This window comes from Phoca vitulina, unplaced genomic scaffold, assembly GCF_004348235.1.
Source record: "Phoca vitulina isolate PV1807 unplaced genomic scaffold, GSC_HSeal_1.0 scaffold1, whole genome shotgun sequence".
In the NCBI taxonomy this organism is placed as follows: Eukaryota; Metazoa; Chordata; class Mammalia; order Carnivora; family Phocidae; genus Phoca; species Phoca vitulina.
In genome coordinates this window covers 63,390,710-63,410,184 of record NW_022589704.1, presented here as the reverse complement: position 1 = coordinate 63,410,184, position 19,475 = coordinate 63,390,710, and the positions used below count along the sequence as shown (strand labels likewise).

The 19,475-nt window shown below is 37.0% G+C and overlaps 1 protein-coding gene across 6 annotated transcripts in view; it reads left to right on the top strand.

The window, feature by feature from the left end:
- The window catches only part of B3GALT1 (beta-1,3-galactosyltransferase 1), a 509,322-nt gene that overhangs the window by 316,109 nt on the left and 173,738 nt on the right, over positions 1-19,475 (top strand). The window contains exon 3 of one of the 6 annotated variants that reach the window (XR_004300102.1): positions 15,838-15,934. The exons of the other annotated variants lie outside the window; for them this stretch is intronic. The gene's annotated coding sequence lies outside the window, so the exon portion shown is untranslated. Of the gene's footprint in view, positions 1-15,837; positions 15,935-19,475 lie in introns of those variants that run through there. 6 annotated transcript variants of the gene reach the window in all.

Sequence of the window (19,475 nt, the reverse complement as noted above, 5' to 3'; positions counted from 1 at the left end):
TGTGTTTACCACTACAGCCATTGTCCTTGTGGGAGTTCATCAGCCGGTTCCCTCTAGTCCCTCCTTGCCCGGTTCATCACTACCCCCAGCTTTCCAAGGCCCCCGCCATGCATTCTTAGAGGCTTATGAGTGATTATCCTGGGCCACCGAAATTAGAGCAATCTACTGATGGTAGATACAACTTAAGACTTTCTCATTTGTCTGTGGAGTTGGTGGGCAAGTTCTTGGGTAGCACTCCTGCTGGGCGATAAACAGGTGATACACAGGCTGGTTACATGGACGGGCAGTAAGTGGTAGTCAAGAATGTGGTCTCTGGAGTTAGGTTGGCTGGGCTGGTTGACATCCTGGTTTCAGCACATACGGGTTGTGTGATCTTGGACATTTCACTTTTTGTGCCTCTGTTTCCCTTTTCATAAAATGGAATTAATAATAATAGTACTTATTATAGGATTCTTGTGAGGATTAAATGAATTCACGTGCATAACTCATGTAGACCACATGGCATTTAAGAAATACTTAATAACAATACTAACTGTATTAACCTCATCAAATAGAGCTGAGAAGAACAAACCATATAGCTCCTTATTCTGCTCTGTTGGCAAGCTATGATGCTGGCTTTTCAAGCTGAACTCTGAGGTCTTACCCTGTGAAATCTTTGCTAGTCTTTCTATGTCTCACCTCTCCCAGTCCAGGAATGAGTTAGAAGTGGGAGCTAAAAATTTACTTTGCAAGTCTGCATCAGAATTTTCTCTAACTAGACCAACTTTTTTTTTTCTTTTTTAAGTTAAGACTTTGTTATTTTTTTTACTCTCAGGTCCTGTAATGACATCTTTCATATTCCTTCAGCCCCAAGTAACTACCCACTAAATTAGTGGGTAGAGGCACTAATTAGTGCCTCTAATTGTCTGGGGAAGATAGAGAAGACCGCCATAGTAGAATGGTGAACAAATTCCATGAACAAAGGAAGGCAAAGGAAATTGGTTCCTATTCTTGGAAACAGTATTCTGTCATATATAACTGGAACTATATTTCTTGCCCAGATATTTATGCTAATACTTATTCAAGCTTACTTAATCCTAAAAAACTTTACCATACTCAATGAGATACACAGATCACATTTGAATGCTACCAAATGATTGACTATACATGTTTTTAAGTTAGAGCTTAAAACAAGCAAGAAGACTAACAAAGACTACTTAGCTCTGTAACCTAGAAATCTCAACATTCAAGCCTAAGGCAGGCTGCTGTGCATTGTGATTTCATAATATAACTCAGGAGAGTAGAAATTATAAGCTCAGTGGAAGAAGGTGAGCTTTCAAATCTTCAAAAGAAAAGTAAAAGTGAAGAATTATCCCATGCATTTGACCTGGCCAAATCACTGTCTTTTGTTTCTCGAACCACAAACTACACTGACTAAATTTGATTATGCAGTCTTGAAAAATAATAATTTAGGTCCTGAAAATCAACATATTGTGACACATGTATAGAAATTACAGAATCACATGGAAATAAAATACCACCTTAACAAGGGAGCTCAGAAAATATATTTTGGGCACTGAAAATTTTATTTTGGGATGGGAACATGAGAATACATTTAAAATTGTTTATCGACAGTTGGTAAATCATTTTTTTCCATTTTTTTCTCTGCATGGTACAGATGGGAAGCTAACATCTTCCAAAAGCATTTCTCAGTTATACATATGTGTAAATTAGCCTGTGCAAATTACAAGTTTTCTTTGTCTGCTTTATTAAATCCTGTCAAAGCTGTTATTAAGACTGATTTTATATTGTCTGGTACTTGTGAAAATTGACAATGTAGGTTTGTGAGTTAGTCACTCCAAAAGACTTCTAAATATCTGATCAAATGTCAGCAAAGTAATGAAAATGCCTGAGTGTATAAATATCCATGCTCACACACCGTTAACATTTTCATTCATATAAATACAGTACACATTTTAGAAAGACTCCCTACGTGGGGCAGCCACGCTGGAGCTCCTGTCCCCCTGATAACACAGACAGTGAGTTTCACTGTAAGTTTAGATATGATAATGACAGTTTAGTGGACTTAGATAACCCTGCTGTCGTCCTCTATTCCCATCCCATAGACACCCTCTAGTTTATGTGAGAGAAGAATGTTAGGTTCTCTAAAACAGTAAAGATCTTCAGACTGACAAACCACTTACCACCATTCCTCCTGCCCATAATTTCCCCATTCAAATGGTGTCCTCTCCAAGTTAGAGTGGAGCCCAGTTTGAATTTGAGAAGTTAATCACTCGAAGGTCTTGCCCATGATTCAGCGCATAGGTCTAATCACACAATGGATCCATGGAGACCTTATGACAAAGAGCAAAAACAAGCAAAGTAACCACAGCAAATACAAGCAAAAGCTCATAGTCAAACAGAGAAATTTTCAGGGTCTGACTTTTTTTTTCTTTTAGAATTGCGCTTAGCAGAGTTGAATTTTCTTGCAAAGTATTAACAACTTTTTCAATCCTCTTCTATATGCATTTCCCTTAAAATTCTAAGGAATCTAAATTTAAACCACTGTGATATTAAGGAAAAAGAATTGCACTTCAGTGTGTTGTGCTTCAAGCATGTAATTGGAAAGAAAAAGGCATCAAAAATGAGAATAATGACAAGGCATTCAGGCGTTGAACTGGCATATTTAAAAGTTGTGACTTATACTGAATTAGCCATCCTAAAGTTTATTGTTGGTGCAGCAAAGGGAAAACTGACTATGGTGTATAATCTATACAGAATTTGACCACATTCACTTAATAAATACTCAATTTTGGCACTTCTTTAATAGATGTGCTGTCTGGATTTTAGAGAGGGATGGAAGCCTAAAAAATCCATAGATCTCTTCTCTAATACCTTAGAGAAAGATAGGCTTTCATAAGTGCTTCCTGAGAACCTGTATTTGTTAAGTACAGTGCTGGGTGCTGGAGATACCACAGGGAAGAGGATGGAGCTCACTCTCTCGGGAGGGAGGCAATAAGTAACTCAGAACGAGTACAATAATGGGTGGCTCAGTCGTTAAGTGTCTGCCTTCGGCTCAGGTTATGATCCCAGGGTCCTGGGATCCAGCCCCCATGTCGTCAGGCTCCCTGCTCAGCAGGAAGCCTGCTTCTCCCTCTCCCACTCCCCCTGCTTGTGTTCCCTCTCTCGCTGTGTCTCTCTCTGTCAAATAAATAAAATCCTTAAAAAACAAAAACAAAAAAAGCATCCTCGGTTAGTTCCATATGCTTGTTTATAATTTATTTTTTTAATATTTTAATTTTGGGGCATTATCAACAGTTGTTCTGTTGTTCTTTGGTTCAAAGTTGCAATGTAAATACTACGGGGTAGTTCGATATGTATAAGTAGACAGAACCCTTTTGGCAAGTGACGAGTCAGACGAAAATTTCAATATTGAAATCATAGGAGATAAAAATATTGGAATTTTATCAAAATAAACCACAAGGGAAACTTTAAAAATTGACACTATGCATATTAGAAATTTTCTTGTACCACAACTGTGGAATATTTATTTTACGTATTATTTCTTCAACACTGTCTAGAAGACCTTGGTTCCTTGGACATTTGCATAATTATACAGATGTGGGAAAAAATGTAAAGCAAAATAATGTTTTCAGTGGAATTTGGGGCAGTGATGCAAATACTGGAAAGTGCATTGGTGCCGGGTTCTGTCTTCTTGCTCTCTTCCCAGCCTATGGTAAATGCAAAAGACCATTTCTGAAGAGAACATTTTAACCCCTCCAGGTGGAAAATACGTCTACAGTCTGATGTGCATTGCTTATGTGAGGGCTCTTTTACAGGGAGACACTAATGATCTTATAACCCTACCAGATCACCAATAATTAAGTTTTTGGGCATTTCAGGGGGAGATAATCTCCTCCCTTCTACCTACAGTGGAAAAAAAATTCAGTCCTACCCTGGAACCAGAGCCTCCGCTGTGAATAATGTGAATAATGACTAGTAGTGATGGTTTTTCAATTCCAGAAGTGAGTGGTACCCAATTCTAATTTTTATCCCAGTTTCAAGAAGTCTGTCTTGCTCTGAGTCTGGCCTTTCTGAAGAAAGTTATTTTTTGGAAAAAACCCTTGGCACACCACTGTCCTCCATATCATTGGCCCATCTCCAGGTAGAAGGTCCTCCTATTTGTAAGCTAAGTGACATTTCATAAACATAGCAATGCTCTTCCACAGGGAAATTTGAAGTTTATGCAGCATTTTTAAAAGTGGATTTTATCACTTGAGCATTTAGACCTTTCTCTTCTTATAGCTGTTCCTACATCATAACAAAGATTCAAACCCTGGAAGTTATTACAGGAAACTGCCTCTAATTGTTGTTTTGTTTTCTCTCTTACTTGTATGGTTCTCTACTTTATGGGAGTAATGGTGGGTACCATGGAGTGTACCTGACCTGTGTTTTAAGGGACCACAAACAGTCCAGTAGGTCAGGGAACAATGTTAATACAGTTCAGATACAGTCAAGTGAGATTCAGTAGAAGGAACAAGCCTGCTGTTCTTTACCGTTCCAATGGTATCTTGAGAAAAGATTCTATTATTGTGATTTGGCTTTTCTGGTCTCAGAAGCCTGAGTACTTTCCATATTATAATTGCTTGCATACTATTTCTAGAATAATTCATGAAAGAAACTGTGTGAATTAATAGCTATGAAGAATCTTTCAAAATACAATTTGTCAAAATCTGGATCTTCTTCTCACTATGCATGTGAGTTTCCCTGTGGCCAGAAGGTGTTGGCTGTTAGCCTCTGTTAGCAGACTTCTAGGGACCCACCCGTATTTTATTGAATAAAGGATACACTGATGGTGACATTATCTTATCAGAAGATTTTTATGTAACTAAAGCATGACTGCTACCTGGCTAAAGGTGACTGCACGATGCTTTGCACTGTAAGGTAAACTTTGTTTCAGAAAGGTTAAAAAGTGAAAATATGTGCACCTGACAATTGATGAAATACATAATGAGGGAGAATTTCCTGGATTGCTCCATCACATTTAAAGATTTGATAAATAGCCTTTGAAGAATTGCTCCTGATAGTTTGTCATTGTTAATACAATCTGTGGTCTTCAGATGTGTGTTTGATCAACTGGAAGGAAAGGAAAGGAGAGGCTACCATCTCTGGATTTTCTTCATCGTGCAATGGAGCTTAAATTCTCAGTGCAGAATGGGCATTTACCATCATCACTCAAGCTACGAAAGAAACTAATTGAATAAGTGGGAAAATATTCCTTCAAATCTGGGAAGCAATGTTGTCACCCTCTTGTCCCTCAATTACAATGTGTGAAATCTCACTAGTATTTTATTGAAGACGCTTTTATAGCTCTTTGTGTTTCATTAAACCCCGAAGCAATCTTTATAATATACTATGGCATGTGCTGAACTGCTGCTTGAGTTACTCTATGGAAAGACTTCTCTCTAGCCCCAGGAGGACCAATCTGTACGGTTTGATTTCTTCAAACCAATGAAAAGTTCTGTCTGCTTGGAATACCATCCACCCATTCAAGTGCCTCTAAGTTTTTCTTCTCTAGCAGGGTTTCTCAATATTAACTGCTACTGACATTTGGGACTATGTCGACGAGAGCTATCCAGGGATCTGTAGGATGTTTGGCAGAACTCTTAGCCACTAAGTGCTAGAAGTACCTTCTCTACAAAAGTAACAATCAGAAATGTCTCCTGATGTTACCAAAGGACCCTGAGGGCCAAAACTGACCTGGTTGAGAACCATTGTCCTAGAGTGCTCTTTTTTAAGCTAGAGATACCCTGGAAGGATAAGGTCAGATATTTCCAGAATTGGTTCACACCCATATAATTATGATGATCTGTAAAACCAAACGATGGACTAGCCAGGAGTTATATAAAAGCAGTAAAACTGATGCTTTCAGCTTAAAGGATTCAATATTGCAACATGAAGCTACACTATGAGATAATTTAGTGTCAGAGGTGGGTTTGAAGACAGGCAGGATGATGGCATATACTGCTTTTTCTCTCAATTTCTGTAAGGGAAAAACTAAAACTTTCAGATATGAGGAAACAGCCAAAAGCGCACCAAGTCAGGGTTATTCATTGTAGACTGTTTTGATCCTATGTATATTTTTTTATGTAATTATATCTATTTTCCAGTGATAGCTATTTTTTTATTTTATTATGTTACATTAATCACCATACATTACATCATAAGTTTTTGATGTAGTGTTCCATGATTCATTGTTTGCATATAACACCCAGTGCTCCATTCAGTACATGCCCTCATCTTATGTATATTTTTAAGAGGCAGTAAAAAATTAAAAGTTTTCCATAAAGAATGAAGACAAAGAACAATAAGAAATTGTAGTATAATTCAAGTGAAAATATTATTAAAATAGCACTACTCCTACCCCATTAGTGTTTTGCTCCCATCCACATGAAAATATTTGTCACCCAGATGCTTCCCCAGAAGTACATCTTCTTGTATATAAATGGCCTTATTCTTTAGTATTCCTTTTTTAAATTTTATTTTTTTATGTTATGTTAATCACCATGCATTACATCATTAGTTTTTGATGTAGTGTTCCATGATTCATTGTTTGTGCATAACACCAGTGCGCCATTCAATATGTACCCTCTTCAATACCCACCACCATGCTAACCCATCCCCCCACCCCCCTCCCCTCTAGAACCCTCAGTTTGTTTCTCAGAGTCCATAGTCTCTCATGGTTCCTCTCCCCCTCCGACTTCCCCCCCTTTATTTTTCCCTTCCTACTATCTTCTTCTTTTTTTTTTAACATATAATGTATTATTTGTTTCAGAGGTACAGGTCTGTGATTCATCAGTCTTACACAATTCACGGCGCTCACCATAGCACATATCCTCCCCAGTGTCTATCACCTAGCCACCCCATCTCTTCCACCCCCCACCACTCCAGCAACCCTCAGTTTGTTTCCTGAGATTAAGAATTCCTCATATCAGTGAGTTCATATGATACATGTCTTTCTCTGATTGACTTATTTTGCTTAGCATAATACCCTCTAGTTCCATCCACATCATTGAAAATGGCAAGATTTTGGTTTTTTCATGGCTGCATAATATTCCATTGTGTATATATACCACTTCTTCTTTATCCATTCATCTGTCGATGGACATCTTGGCTCTTTCCATAGTTTGGCTATTCTGGACATTGCTGCTATAAACATTGGGGTGCACGTGCCTTCGGATCACTACATTTGTATCTTTGGGGTAAATACCCAGTAGTGCAATTGCTGGGTCATATGGTAGTTCGATTTTCAACTTTTTGAGGAACCTCCATACTGTTTTCCAGAGTGGCTGCACCAACTTGCATTCCCACCAACAGTGTAGGAGGGTTCCCCTTTCTCCACATCCTTGCCAACATCCGTCGTTTCCTGACTTGTTAATTTTAGCCATTCTGACTGGTATGAGGTGGTATCTCATTGAGGTTTTGATTTGGATTTCCCTGATGCTGAGCGATGTTGAGCACTTTTTCATGTGTCTGTTGGCCATTTGGATGTCTTCTTTGGAAAAATGTCTGTTCATGTCTTCTGCCCATTTCTTGATTGGATTATTCTTTGGGTTTTGAGTTTGATAAGTTCTTTATAGATTTTGGATACTAGCCCTTTATCTGGTATGTCATTTGCAAATATCTTCTCCCATTCTGTTGGCTGTCTTTTGGTTTTGTTGACTATTTCCTTTGCTGTGCAAAAGATTTTTATCTTGATGAAGTCCCGATAGTTCATTTTTGCCCTTGCTTCCCTTGCCTTTGATGATGTGTCTAGGAAGAATTTGCTGCGGCTGAGGTCAAAGAGGTTGCTGCCTGTGTTCTCCTCTAGGATTTTGTTGGACTCCTGTCTCACATTTAGGTCTTTCATTCATTTTGAGTCTATTTTTGTGTGTGGTGTAAGGAAATGATCCATGCTCATGGATTGGAAGAACTAATATTGTGGAGATGTCAATGCTACCTAGAGCAATCTACACATTTAATGCAATCCCTACCAAAATACCATCAACTTTTTTCAAAGAAATGGAACAAATCATCCTAAAATTTGTATGGAACCAGAAAAGACCCCAAATAGCCAGAGGAATGTTGAAAAAGAAAAGCAAAGCTGGTGGCATCACAATTCCGTACTTCAAGCTCTATTACAAAGCTGTAATCATCCAGACAGTATGGTACTGGCACAAAAACAGACATCATAGATCAATGCAACAGAATAGAGAGCCCAGAAATGGACCCTCAACTCTATGGTCAACTAATCTTCGACAAAGCAGGAAAGAATGTCCAGTGGAAAAAAGACAGTCTCTTCAACAAATGGTGTTGGGAAAATTGGACAGCCACACGCAGAAGAATTCTTTAGTATTCTTTACGAATTCAGTACTTCGCTATCACAGCCATGATTGCTCGTGGTTTCTTTTTAAAAGAACTGTTTTAAAAATATGTCAAAACAAGAACTGCATTCATTTTGCACATAGAGAAAAAAATTTCCAAGACTTTGCCAAAGAAAAGTACTGGTCCTAATGCTGTAGTGTGAAAAGCCAAGTAGGTGATCACCTGCAGGAATCAGTGCTCACAGGACACTAACGTGGAATGACATCCTCTCTCCCGTGAATTATTACAATAGTCCATTTACTAGTCTCCTTGCTTCCATCTTGCCCCTTAAAGGTTATTCTCTCCACTATAACAGACAGAGCAATCCTGTTAACCATCATGGAGATCATGTAAATCCTCTGTGCAAAGCACTTCAATGGCTCCCCCTCTTACTTAGGGATAAATGCTAAAGACCGTAGAATGGTCTACAAGGTCCCATCTCTCTGGTTTCATCCTCTCTTCCTCTCCACCTCGGTCAGTCCACTCCAGCTACATTGGCCTCCTCAATGTTCTGAAATCACCAGCTCTACCTCAGACATTTTGTACCTGCTGGCTTTTTTGCCTGCAGTGCTTTTCCAAGGACTATATATGCATGTATATATGCATCAGTCCCTCATTTCCTTCAAGTCTGCTTTAATGTCTCCTTTCCAGTGAGGTTTCCTCCGACTATTTAAACTTGCTATCTCATGCCCCTCCCCATGCCACTGCCCTTCTCCTTCTCCATTTTTTCCCCCCATAACGTGTGTCTTTCTAATATATTATTTTCTTTTTGTTTTGGTTTATATTCTCCACTCCTCCTGAGAATAAAAACAAAATTCAGTGAAGACAAAGATTTGTTACTATTTGATCTCCTATTATATCACAAAAGCCTAATAAAGGCTATTGATATATATATGATTCTGAAATCTTATTATAAAAATAAGTAATAGGTATGAAAATCAAAATTATTTTCAAAGTATAAATTCAAAGACCATGAGGTTTCAAGATTTCTTGATACTCGATTTTTTTGAAGGATGGAGTTTCAAATTATATTTGATATGGTCTGTTTTGAATCCTTATTACCGTAAAAGACAGCCATCAGTCATGGAGAGGAATAATTTATAATTCAAAGAATTTCTCATTATGAAATATGGAATGTATTAAATGTTTTTTAAATCATTGTGTTTCTGAAGTGGATATAAATTTTGTGGAGAAATGCCAATGATTAGATTATTATCACTTGAATCAAGTTGATGAAAAAAGGATGGATCTAAAATTTATTCCTTTAAATATTTTATTTATTGAAAACACACTATGAGAGGATAACTAATTTATTATTAATATAATGCAAAGGCAGGAAAAGATCAGTGTCCCAGCTCAAGCCTTCAGGCAGATTGTGTTCCCTCTTACTTGAGAGAGGGTTGGCTTTTTTTATTCTATTGAGGCCTTCAGCTGATTGGATGAGGGCCACCCACATTAGGGAGGCAATCTGCTTTACCGAGTCTACAAATTAAAATACTGTTCTCATCCAAAAATACTCTCACAGACACACCAGAATAATGTTTGACCAAATCTCTGGATGCTGTGGTTCAGTCAAGTTAACACAAACTGTACTATCATATTGTGTTCCAAATTTCTTTACAATTTAAGTATTAAAGATTTTTTCTAATAATGACTTTAGAATAAAACTACACACGTCTTCATTGTCTTCAAAAGTAAAAGCAGTATGTTGTTTATTATGTGAAAGAAATATTTCAAAAACTTCTTGGGATAATATCAAAAATATATCTTAAAAAAATCTCTAAATGTTTCTCTATTGAAAACCCTCCATTGAAAGAAGAATGCAAATTCAGAGGAGGTTTATGACAACTGTAAGAGTGCATTTCTGTTTCATTGTAAAAAATGGTATAAATGTAACATTTCTTTTCAAAGGAGGGACTTCCATATTATTAAATGTTATTTTCATTTTTTTGTACAGTGTTTGAAAGGAAATTATACAAATTTCACAACTACCTTCTTGAAAGAATGACAGTCAAATATGTAATGGCCCCAAAATAATTACATTCCCTCCACTTTGATTTTCTCAGAACTCCACAAAGCTCAACTTCTCTATGAGCATATTCTCTTCAGTGCTCTATTTGTTCAACTAAGAGGTTTTTTTTCTCTTTTATTTTTTTATCTGTTGGTGACTTTAATCAACTTTTTAACAAAATTCCAGTGTAGTTAACATACAGTGTTGTATTAGTTTCAGGTGTACAATATAGTGATTCAGCAATTCTATCCATTACTCAGTGCTCTTCAAGATAAGTGTACTCTTCATCCCCATCACCTATTTACCCGTTCCCCTACCCATTTCCCCTCTGGTAACCATCTGTTTGTTCTCTGTAGTTAAGAGTCTGTTTTCCTGTTGTCTCTTTTTTTTTTTTTCCAGAGAGCTTTTTTTCATGAAATCTCTTGGTGTTGGAGTTACCATAAGCTGCTTTAACTCAGTTAACCCTACAGAGAAAACTGGGTCTTAGTTTCTTCTCTGTATTGCTCAGTAATATACTCAAACATCATAGTGGGGAAAGAGACCCTGTGACTTGACACTAAAGCAAGAGTTGATATATATGTGGCAGTATTCAAAATACTTAACAGCTGCTAAGTCATAGGCACCAACCAATCAAAACACATGCCATAAATGTCACTACTTGGATGTGCCTGAAGTTCTCAGTGGAATTTTGGAAGCTGTTGGTACATAAAGAAACCAATAATGTCTACTAATTTAATCATGCCTATACAAATGTCAGACATTCTTTGGTATGTCCTCACATTTTTGCATTTCAAACTCTGATTTGTAGAACCTAAAGCTTCCTGAGGATATAATAGTTTAAAAATGGTGTTGGCATTGTTGATGAATTTATAATGGAAATTGATATTTTATGAAAATATTTATTCCGAAGTAAATAATACATCTGAAAATTTTTAACCTAAAATTTCTCAGAAAGTCTTGTCAAAAGACAAATAGATACTATTGAGAATGGGCTAGGAGTGTGTGTGTGTGTGTGTGTGTGTGTGTATGTGTGTGTTGAGGTATCTGGTTGGTTCTAATAAAGGTACACAATAAAAGAAGCCCAGCCCTCAGAAGCCTAAGTTAGCAGTTGGGAAATGTACATACATAAAGAATTAGAAAACTAGATCAAATGTGGTGATTCCTGTAAAGAGACATGGGAGGATGTCTGGAGCATCTAGGGGGAAAAAGATCCCTTTGTAATGGAAGACCTCAAAAAATGCTTCTTGGACTAAGTGATGGCTTAGAGTATGAAAGGGAAAGAGGAAAATGAATGAAAAAGCAGGCTTTCAATTATCTTGTTGTGAGCCATAAATGGTTAAATAAGGTACTGTATTTGTTAATGTGGAGTACAAAGAAAATTAAAAGAAAAAGTGCTATCCCAGGTAGAAAATAATTAGATCCTAAAATAGGAGAAACTAATACTAATTCTTATGGGAGATCAGGGTAATTCTTGCTAGATTCTGTGATCCTGAGAAAGAGTAACTGCTGTTAATCAGATTACGTTCTGTAGTCCTTCCCATTTACTCCCAATAAGCCCAGTACTAAGGAATACTCTTGAAAAGAATTAGCACCTTGCACACTATCTTGCTCATAGTGAATAAATATTTTCAAAATACGTATTTATAAAACCAAGACAAAAATCCTTATATTGAAAACCCAAAAAGGGTCTAACAAATATTTTTTTCAAGATACCAAATTGCCTAATTAGAATTCTTAATAGTTACAAGAATTCTCTACTTCAGAATTATCTAGTTAGATATTTAGAATATAATTAGATATTATGATCTAGTTAGTTATCTAGGAAAGCCTTTTGGGGTGAACCATTTCTAAGGACCTCTGAATAATCAGAAAATGTGTCCCCCTTATTATACTGCTGAACAAAAATTAAAAAGTAATGACTGATTATTGTAACATTTGCTTTGCTTGATTAATCCTAATAGGTAAATTAGAAGTTAGATATTAACTAGTCCCTAATTAAGCTTTGCTATTCTATCTATTCATGGAAATTATTGTTTTAATTAAAGACACAGCCGCAGTAAATAGCAATAAGTGGTCTCAGGATCTACGTGAACTGCCAATTACCAGGATTTAGTATATATTGGACACAATTAATATTGGTGTTAAAAGAGGAAGGAAATTTACGTTAATATTCAGGGCCTCTAGAACAGTGAATCAAATATTTTTACTTGTTAAGATGATGCCTGCCAACAAGCTGTTCAGAAATACCCATTAGAGTTATAAAGCAAGAATTTATCTTAGTTTATGAATGGAAAGTTCATGAGTAGAAAGCATGGTTTCTATCTCTCCCTCTCCCTGCTTCCTATCCTATTATAGATACACATCTTTTCTTCATTTTCTTTGCAAAAAATTTCATAAATGTTCCAATTTATTTTATGTAAGCAAAGAGTAATACTTAGAAATGTACTTGTAATGTAAAATGATCAGTTAGCATGGGGCCACATCTGGACTAAAAAATACTTTGATGCAGCCTCTAGAGAAGCTTTTTTCAAGTAATAACGAGCACATGAAGTAACCAAGAAGTCCATGCTGAGTTCAATTTGTTCAAAGGTATATAGACCCAGGTTGACTCAAAAGAGTTTACCACATCTTGCTTTGGACATATACAAATGATATGCTGACAAATGCATTATTGATAAACTGACACAAAGAGATGAAAGACCAGAGAAGAAAATCAAGGTTTGTCTGTTTTTCTAAGAAATGGCTATTTTTCAGAAGGATCTGTATTTTGACTATGTTTCCATGCTGGCAAATTTGGTATATAATGAATAGGTGCATTTTTGTTATTGTATGTATAAAAAATATATTAGCAAGTTATTGAGAACCATTTGCCTCCAATACAAAAAGGCAGAGTTATATCACTTCCTGAATTACTTCTGGCTGCATGTCAAGACAAGCAGCTAACATGGGACCTGATGCTGGAGTATATTTTCCCAAATTGCAGACATACAATAACCTCAAGCATCTTGCCCAGGACCGTGGTACAGACCTGCCAGATGAACCCCCTGCACGTTGATGACTGGGCCTTTGTGTGGCATGCACACAAGGGTCTTCTTGCTTTTGGAGCACTTTATCAACCCCCTTTTCCACAGCATGTGAATAAGAGTGGCCTCTGCTTTGAAAAGTTAAAGTTGAATCAAGAAATGAAATTGATTCCCTATCCACTATAGTGTAAGAGAAACCAAGTGGTTTGAAAATGCTTTTGTGTTACTTTGACACATTGACTCTCAACCCTGTCATACTCCAAGCTCCATTTTTATAGCAAATATTTTATGAGATATCTTTATTTGCCTCAAAGAAATTTCAATATAACCTACCTGCACAGACTATCTCAAAGAAACAAATACAATGCCCTAGATATAAAGGAAAAATATATAAATGCCCTAAAGCACAACTTCAGTGGGTGACATAATGAAGTAATCCAACACTTGCATCTATCCCGAGGTAGACTCACCATGGGCTCATGGTGAATGTGGCAGCTTCAAAGGCTGACTGATACAGGTGAGTGGATTGGAAACTCAAACGCCAAGAGCAGTGTTACTGCCTTGTGATGCTATTTTCCAAAACAGTGAACAACTCCTGGCAAATAAAAAACCTGAACAAAATCATTTTTCCTCCATACACACAGTAGTTCCATTCCTGATAAAGTCAGTGTATATTAAAACCATGCCAAAAATACTATGCATTTTACCTTGTGTAAAAGTGTTAGGTTACAGGCTTCTGCAGTTAGACTCAGGTGTTTTACTTTCATGCATATATGAAAGCCATGGATGATGGGCAACTACTTTGTACATGGCAAGGTGTCTTGCATCCCTGGCCTCCACCCACTAAATGCCAACAGCACTCTGTTTTCATTGCAACCCAAAGCATCGGCAGAGATTCCCAGACCACCCGCCAAGGGGTGGTACCAATGGTGTTGAGGGCTGTGCCTGGCTCTCACCACAGCACGTGATCATTCATCACTTCCGCCCCGCCCCAATCCTCGGAAAGCCTAAACTATGCCCATACTGACTTCCTGTCCATCAGAATAATTCCTAACAAGTCCAACATGAGAAGTAGTAAAAAAGAAATTTATCCCCAAACTCTTTACAAGTTTGTTCCCACAACTATGTGAAGAAAAAAATGTAAATTTTAGAAGAAGCAGTAAGTACTGATAGTGAAGGGCTTATTTATAAAGTGAATATATGAGGGCTCTCAGTGCTAAAGGTCCTGAGTTGTTGGGGAAATCCCTTGTCTAGTTTTTTCATATCCTGCTTCCCAACTTCCATCAATTAATATTTATAAAATGTTTAGAACAATTTCTGTTTACGTTGTAAGTGCTATGTAATCTTTGTATTTCCAAGGTTATTCCAAATTCCAAGAAAGTATTCCCAAAGGTATTCCAAAATTCAGATCCGATCATATTTCTTCCTTGATCAGAAGCTTCAGTGGATCTTTTTTGTTAAAATTCAAATAATATTTAAGGAGCAGATCCTTTTCTTCAAATAAAAATCTTACGTGGAAACACAATCTATGAAAGAGATAAAAGCAGTTCTGCTCTGGTTAGAACTAGGGAAGGGCCAGGCACTGTGACCAGGCCCCCATCTGTTATCTGCAGTCATCTCTCTGAGATGTTTCCTTCACACAGCGAGATAATCAACCTCTTCATCCTTTGAGTTCCCATCACGCTCTGTTCTGCCACTCATCACAGGTTTCATAATGGCCGCTGACATGGGCCTATGGCTGCAATGGACCAGGGGCTTTTCTAATCCCTTTCGTGTTTTAACACAAGTCTTCCTCATTATAGCCTGATGACATAGGTATTAACAGTGTCCCCATTTTACAGATAAGGAAACTGAGCCCTCCCGCAAAAAAAACTAAACAACTTTTCCAAGGTTGTTTCTGACTAGAGAGTGGAAGCACCACAATCTGAATTTAGGAAGTTAGCTTGATCAGATTACCACACCTTCTTATTTACTTTTCTGACATTTGCTGTCTTTTACACTGGCAACTCCCTAAAGTGTCTGTCACATCTTACTTATCCTCTTCTACCTAGCCCTCAATAACCCTCAAAATATGCTGGTGAAAGAATCAAAATGAGTTTTTTCTCCACGTGAGAGAGTTTAACTCAAAAATTCATGGAATGTTTATTGACCTTCCTAGAACAATTGCTCTTTTCCCCTGCTTTCATTATCTTCTTATAAATGGATAAAACTAGCAATGTCAGACCACAGTATAGCAGCATGCAGCTCAAATGGTAGCAAATATGGAAAATATTTAAAAGTAATTCAATTAGCAGATTTATAATTGTTTTCTGAACCAACTTTATGTTAATACAGTCAATATCCTCATTAAATAAGAAATGTGTTTCATGTAATATATAGTTTTTGTGTTGCTATATTAAGTGTTTTTTTCTGATCCTAAAGGAATCGGGGTGCCCAGGGGGCCATCTGCTAAGCATCCAACTCTTGATCTCAGCTCAGATGTTGATCTCAATGTTGTGAGTTCAAGCCCTGCGTTGGGCTCCACGCTGCATGGAGCTTGCTTAAAAAAAAAAAAGGTAAAACAAGGAACCGGTATGTTTCTTTTTTCTATATCTTTTTTAATTTCTTTTTTTAAATTGAGATATAACTGATATATATCATATTAGTTTCAGGAGTATAATGTAATGATTCAGTATAAGTATATATTGTGAAATGATCACAACAATGAGTATGGTTATCATTCATCACCACACTTAGTTATAATTTTTTTTCTTGTGATGAGGACTGTTAAGATCTACTCTCTTAGCAATTTTCAAATATACAACACAGCGTTATTAACTATAGTCACCATGCTGCACATTACATCCCCATGACTTATTTATTTTCTAAGTGGAAGTTTGTACCTTTTGAACACTTTCACTCATAGGAATTCATAAAAATATATTTATAGGGATATATATTCATAGGAATGTTTATATTTCTTTTTTTCCAAATACTCATTTTTAAATTTATCAATTGTATGTCATTTCAAACATTTCCAACCTTCTTATACTTATTCTTCTATTTACCCACTTATGCAATTACATTCCTTCTTCCCAACCTGTCTTCTTAAATGAGGCCTATGTAGAGTTATTTTTTAAGATTTTATTTATTTGAGAGAGAGCGTGAGCAGGGAGAGGGCGGAGGGAGGAGTGAGGGAGAGAATCTCAAGCTCAGTGTGGAGTCCGATGCAGGGCTTGATCCCACAACTCAGAGATCACGACCCAAGCCAAAACCAAGAGTTGGAGACTTAACTGACTGGGCCACCCAGGTGCGCCACCTCTGTAGAATTCTTTAAGAATTTTCCAGATCTTGAGATTTCAGAGCTTCCAGTAGTTACGACTATGGGTCTCAGGCTCCGGCAGCAGCTGGTTCTGCCTTTTACTAGCTGGATGACACTGAGCAAATTTACCTATCATCTCTGAGCCCCGGTTTTCTCACCTGTAAAACTGCATTATAATTGTACCTAGCTCAAGATCTTTAAAATGCTTCACTCAATGAGTGGCTCAGTAAATGTATGTTAAATGCTCAGTAAATGTATGTTAAATGCTCAGTAAATGTTAGTTATTTTGAACTTTCATATTTATCTTGGGAGGAGAGGCTATTTTTTAAAAGCATCTCAACTTTCTACTAGACTGAGTATCCTTTGTCACTTCCCTTGTGGCAAGTAGCATATATTTCTTTTTAGTTTCCTTTTACTGATAACATGTATTTTCTGAAATGGTCTTGCTAATTCATAAATTTATGAGTTCTTTTTACTTAATAAACCATATCAATGTCTAAATTACCTTTTTTTCCCCTCTGTTCTTTGGTGAAACCTTGGACCTGGCATTTTCTAAATGCTAACTGCTTTCTTTTCTCACTCTGGTAATTCATTCCAAATACATACTTTTAATGAAGGATTAGTTTTACATAAGTATTTTGTGAATGAAAAATATCATGTAGAAAGCTAAGCCTTTTTTGATGCAGGGAATAGATTTATAAATAAGCATCAGTGATTTAGAGTTGCCATCTTGTAAAAAACTCAGGAAGAAGGTATATCTGTTTCTTCAGTTAAGGAGACTGATATGTAAAAAGTTATTCACAAGTCAGTATGTTCAGATATTTTGTATTTAAAATTCAGAAATAAAGATTTCAAAACACAGAGAGTGAAAGAAAAAGAGAGGCAGGTGAAGGTGGGGTTGTAGTGGGGATAGCGTTTTGTGTGCACTCATAAGCACACGTCAGAATCTGATAGTGCTTTGCATACTACTTGGGAGCAGGTGGGAAGGCAACCTTTCTAATGGTTTAATAACTAAATAACCAGCACTCTGAAGCATTCAGCTCACAGGATGAGGATATTTTTAAAGGTGGGGGGAGGGGAATTAAAAGCCTATTTGCTCCATTTTTATCTTACACGTTTTTATGTAGTTTAAATATTTCCCAATATCCTCTAAATTAATGGGTTCTGAAAGAACTAGGTATTTGTGATTCATATGATTTTTAGTGAGTGAAATAGATATGTCAAGAGGTTAAGGGATTTGCCTAAACTGAGGCCGCAGAAAATGTCAGGGGCAGAGCTAGAATGCAGACTTGGAGACATTTCTCATATCTTCCCTGATTTTTGGTGCACAGTTACTTCTTTCTACGAACTGAAAGCGTTAAGAAGTGTTTCTCATTATACTTCTAGTAAAATAAAATATATAAAATAAAATGAAATACAGTGCAAAGTAAGTTGCACATATTTCCAGAAATCTGATCTAATATATAGAAATAAAGTGCTTTTTTGTTTTTTTTCTATGAATGTTTTCACTCCTATAAAAATTCTAAAGCTAAGTAATTAAATTAAGATTTATAATGACAAGGTTGTTGTTGCTGATGTTTAACCCGAAGGCACCAAACGTGACACCGAAGGCTATGACGTAAGCAGAGAGCCCTGCATAACCAGAAATGAGGTTAGGTAGGGAATGGAATGAAAATTAGGAGAGGAGGTCTAGACGCCCGCACTGTGGCAAGCACAAAGCTGGGGAGCAGGCCACGTGCTGTGGAAATATTAACACCGACCACAGCGTTTGGCTTTCAAGGAGTGAAATTGCAGCCACCAAATGCAGTGTTTTCCCACCATCCCAAAAATGTTTTTTTAAGTTGGCATTTTCTGCTGGATAAAGCAGAGAATTTGAGTCAGATTCTGTCTCTGTTTTAATGACCCAAATAGTCTGTGAGATACCTTCCAACCCTCTCACTACTCCACGAATTTTGTTGACCCTCTGTGACAAGATTCACTCGGCAGCTCATGGGCTTCTCAGGAGATTCCACAAAGGGGTTGTGGTTCCAGACTATCAGCCAGGCTCTGCGACTTTTTAGTGGTGCAACGTCAGCAATTTATTTAATATTCGTGAACATCAGTTTATTAAGGTGTATAGTGAGGGTAACCTTACTTACCTCATATGCTCACCATAAGGATTCAATACAAAGATAGATGTGAAAGGCTTAGCACAGTACTATTAACATTTAAATAGTAACCACAGTGCTTTTTACTAACTCAAGATCAGACCCACTAAATAGACATTTTCACTGGACCATAGAATTTCCTTTCTCTGTTTCATTATATACCATGAACGTAATTGATTCACATAGAAGTGGACTTGGTGTTTACCAAATAACCAATAATGATATTTTCTGGTTTATATTAGGGTTACCCCATTTGGCTGAACTTTATTAATCACAAATCCTGGAGAAAATAAAGAGAGATGGGCACCAAAGAAACAGAAGGAATTTAAGAGGAAATGGACAATAGGTATAAGTGGGAGAGCAAAATAAGCACTTAGTCAAAATAAACCTAAAGCAGAATCCTTATACAGTCAGCAAACTACCACCAAAAAAACGGATTCTAAACCTCTTTGCCAGTGAGCCACAGACTTTATGCATGTCACCCAGCTTGTGTAGGTCTGAGTTTCCTCATTTATAAGGTAGGGACTGGACTAAATCATCTTCCAGGTCCCATTCAGCTCTAACATTCTAGAATTGTCTTGAATTGGAGAATGTTAGCAACTAAAGTCTTC